This window comes from Pteropus vampyrus, unplaced genomic scaffold (assembly GCF_000151845.1).
Source record: "Pteropus vampyrus isolate Shadow unplaced genomic scaffold, Pvam_2.0 Scaffold250, whole genome shotgun sequence".
NCBI lineage: Eukaryota > Metazoa > Chordata > Mammalia > Chiroptera > Pteropodidae > Pteropus > Pteropus vampyrus.
Genome location: NW_011889031.1, coordinates 141,224 through 145,550, shown reverse-complemented (window position 1 = coordinate 145,550; position 4,327 = coordinate 141,224).

The following is a 4,327-nucleotide window of genomic DNA, read 5'->3' as shown; positions in this document are numbered from 1 at the left end:
GACGCAGGCGCTGGGGGACCGGTACCGAGGCGGGATCGGGGACGCACCCTGGAGGGTCTTCGGGGCCACCAGATCCCAGAGGCATTGAGGAACTGAATGGGGCACGTGGGGCGTGGTGTCATCCCTTATTCACTAAATGCTGTTCCTGGCACTGTACTAGAAGCGGGGACTACAGCCCGAATGAGACAGAGAAGGCCCCTGCCTCAGGAGAAGACAGCTAGTGGACAAGAAAGAAGTAATAACCGTACAGCAGTGTTTTTAGGCTGTGATAACATTTTCCCAAGTGAAGGCCAACGGGGTAGCCTGCTGCTTTGGCTGGGGTGATCAGGATCACCTCTCTGGGGAAGTGACATTTGAGAGAGAAGTCAGCCATGTAAAGAAAAATCTGGGCCGGGGGACCATCAAGTGCAAAGGCCCTGGGGTAGGAAGGAGCTCGGCGTGTCTGTAGCTGGAGCAGAGGGAACAGGTTGGGGGAAGACAGTGGCGAGCAACCAGATCCTGTCGGGCTTCGTAAGCCGTAGTGTGGGATTTGGCTCTTAGTCTGGATACAGAGCCAAGCGTCGTTTCGAGCATTAGAGCAACATGACCCCCCTGAGTTTTGAGAAACTCACCTGCTGAGTGAAGGCAGGATTTTAACAGGCGCTAGCGTGGAAGGGGGAACACCTGTTAAGAGGCTCAGCCTGCGGCGCTGGTGGAGAGAATCCATCAGGCGCAGGTCGTCTTCGGGGTTTGAGCCAGCAGGTCGTGGGGGTGTAGGGAAGAGGAGCCCGGGATGACTGGGGTTTGAGGTGTGAACGACAGGCGGGGTGGAGAGGGCTGAGGGAGAACGGGTTTAGGGGCGCCACTCTGAGGGCCGAGCTTAGATGGAGTGAGCGGGCAGCCGATGGCAGCGTCCCAGCTTTGTAGCCCCACCCGCTCCTGGAACCTGTTGTTGCCTCGTCTCTCCTCCTTCCCGCGTTCTCTCCTGTCCCTTAGAATGGTCCCTTCCCCACTCGGGCCCTTTGCCGCTCCCTCTCTCTTCCCGTGAGGCTCTTTGCTCTGTTCAGTCCTCCCATCAGCTGCTCTGTGGCAGGCCCTTTGCTGGGCACTGGGGTCCAGCGGTATTTCGGTTTGCTTGGGGAAGGACAGGAAGTCTCAGTCCACAGTGCTCTGAGCTATGCAGAGGCAACATTTGTCTTCGGGCCCCAAGAGAGGAAGCTGGGGGCTCAGGGGAGACTCACAGGGTTGGTGACAAGGAGAATCTAAACTGATATGACTTGAAGTAACCGGTGTTCTAGGCGCTGTGCTGGGGGTTCTGACCGGAACGAGGCCCTGACCCTGTTTTCGAGGCGCTCACAGCTTGAAGCCGTCCTGGCTCGGGGCGCACATGTGCAGCAAGGGGAGTAGCGCGTGGCACTGTGGGAGCCCGGGGTGGCGGGTCGGCCCGCAGGCGTCGAGCCAGAGCTGAGTGTCCCAGGCTGCAGAGGAGTTAGGTGGCCGAGGAAAAGGAGGCTTCATCCACCACACACCTCCTGAGGCCGGGTCCCTTGCTGGGCCCTGCCGGTGACGCCGAGAGGTGTCAGACCCTGCCTTCGAGGAGTCCCCATCTGCTGAGGGAGTCAGACACAGGCACCGATGATCCCCGGCTTTGACAGGCCTCACCCAGCAGGTGACATTTGATGAACCATCTGACGGAGGGGAGAGAGGAAGCTGTAGAGGCATCTGGGGAGGGGCGTTTTGCAGGACAGAGGGAACGGCCTGTGCAAAGGTCCTGAGGCAGGACTGGGCTGCGTGTGTTTAGGGAACAGCGGGCAGGCAAGTGGCTGGAGCCGAGTGAGCAGCGGGGAGAGGGTGGGAGGCGACATCCAGAGGTCTTGTGGGCCACGACAGAGACTTAGCTTTATCTCAGCATGAGACAGGACCCAGGAAAACACCAAGCAGAAGAGGGACCGGGCCGGGAGCCGGGTGGGGGCTGAGCAGCCGTGGGGCTCGGGTCTGTTGGAAGGCAGGCGGGATGTGCAGGTGCAGCGAGCCTGAGGTCTGAGTTGGAGACAGAAGTTGCAGTGACTCCACCGTTTACTGATTTGGGGGAGGCCATGGGGGTGCAGGAGCAGGTTTGGGGGGAGATCAGGAGCCCGGCTTTGGCATTTGAGGTGCCTCAAGAGGCATCCTCACACAGTGGCAGCCGGAGCCGGCAACCCGCAGCCCAGGGAGAGGTCAGGGCCAGAGACGCAGAGGCAGGTGCGATCAGCATAGAGATGGCGTTCGGAGCCGCGAGACTGGCCGAGGGAGTGAAGGTCACAGAGCAGCCGCGCCTGGCGCAGAGCGGGCACTCACCGTCACGTGACTGCCGCAGGTGCTGGCCGGTGTCTGCCATGAAGGGTGGAGACGGGGAGAGGGCACCACGTGTGCCAGGACCGCTGAGGGGGGACCCACAGGGGCCTCCTTCCTTCTGATGCTGCCTCAGCCGCCTGCATTGAGGACGGTGCCCGGGGTGGGCACCTAGCAAAGGAACCTAGATTTTGCTCCCGGTGACACCTTCCCTCCCGCCTCTCCCCGCTGGCCACAGCCCGTTGGCCCCGCCGGGCCTCCCTCTGCTGGGGCCGGTCTGACTTCACCTCTGGGCTCCTGTGAGCCCCTCAGCTTCTTAGGCCCCACGTTGTTAGATACATTTTTTTTTTCATGCAAAAGATAACACGAAGCACAGGGTTCTGCACCTCGCTCTCTCTGCCTCAACGACTTCGAGAGCCGTTCGTGTCAGTACGTAGGGCCCTTCCTCGTTCCTTCATCCCATGAGCGGAATCAGTGCGATTTATTTAAACAGTCCCCATGGGAGGGCATCGAGGTTTCCAGCCTTTTGCGATCGCAGACAACGCCGCCGGAAACCACCTTGCGAGGGCGGCTTTTCATCGCGTGCAGCACGTCTGAGGTGGGAACCCCTGGATGCGGGACCGCGGCCTCCCCGCTTCTGTGTCTTAACTGACATCGAGTTCGCGTGGAGTGAAGCGCACAGCCCCGGGTGCACAGCACGTTCCCGTCCGCCCAGAAGCTTCCCCCGCGCCCCTCGCTTTGCCGTTCCCGCCCCTCACCCAGTGTGGACTCCGGCCTGTCACCCACGTTTGGGGTGCGTGCACTCGGGAGCGGGGAGGGGAAGGGGCTGGAGGCCCCGCTTCCTTTTGAGGCCGTCCTGGAAGTTGCACACCGTACGGTCACCCCGGTTCCGTGCGGGATCCCAGTGCTCTGACCACCTCCAGCGGTGTACTCTGGGAATTGTGGTCCAGAGCTGGGCTGCCTGGGGCGGCTCCAAGCCCCAGCAGGGATCTGTCGCAAGAAAGGGCAAAGGAGAGACCAGATGTGGGCGATAGTTACGGGGTACAGAGGTGTCCCCCTGGACCGGGGACAGCCGACCTGTCCCCTCCGCATCCTCCCTCCCGGCTGGGTCTGGGGTCTGTTCCAGGTCCCCGCAACCCCCTGTCCCAGCCCGATGCTGGGAGACCCGTGCCATTTTAAAATTCCTTTTCCTTTTTTTAATCATTTCGAAGTTACCGGAAGATTGAAAGAATAAGAGCAGAACGAAGAAGCTGTGTACCCTTCACCCGGATCCCCCCGTTTTCACATTTTATCCCGTGTTTGTGGGTCGCATGTGCACGTTCCAACTTATTTTCAGAATGGCCTGCATGTGCCGTGCCTGTCTCTCGACCCCCGAGCACCTGAGTGCGCTTCTTCAGGACATTCTCATACCGAACCTCACCGAGGCCACCGACTCACACCGGCTTGACCGGCCACGGTCCCTTGTCTCATCTGCCAGAGGCCGCGTGCCTCTCCGTCACTGTGGAAACGCACCCCCCCCAGTACCTCTTTACAGGCGCCAATTAAGAAAACACGTACCCACGGCTAAAGGACGGTCTGTTTAGTCTTTGTTTTGTTTGCCACATCGAATCCTGGATTGGGAGGGGCGTACCATAAAGGGCGTTTTGGGGACAATTGGAGAAATCAGAAACTGGATTCTTCGTGTTATTAGCGAGTCGGTGTTAAGCGTTCTGAGCATCGACCGTGCTTATTTAAGAGCGTGTCCTTGTTCTTCAGAGTCTCTGCAGTTAACGCCCAAACGGTGCAGGAAGATACGTGATGCGGTGTCTGCGCATCACACGTGGGTAGCGGCAGCGACAGCAGAGGCGGCGTTGCATTGTCGCCGGGGAATCTGGGCGAAGGGCGCACATTCCAAAGAGAAAGGGCTTTTGCCTGTGCTTCGTTTTCAAGTGCGATGGGAAGCCTCCGGAGTGTTTTGAGCGGGGGGAGGGACCGGGTCAGATTTGCGTTGTGGCACAGTGACTGGCCTGACGGAGGC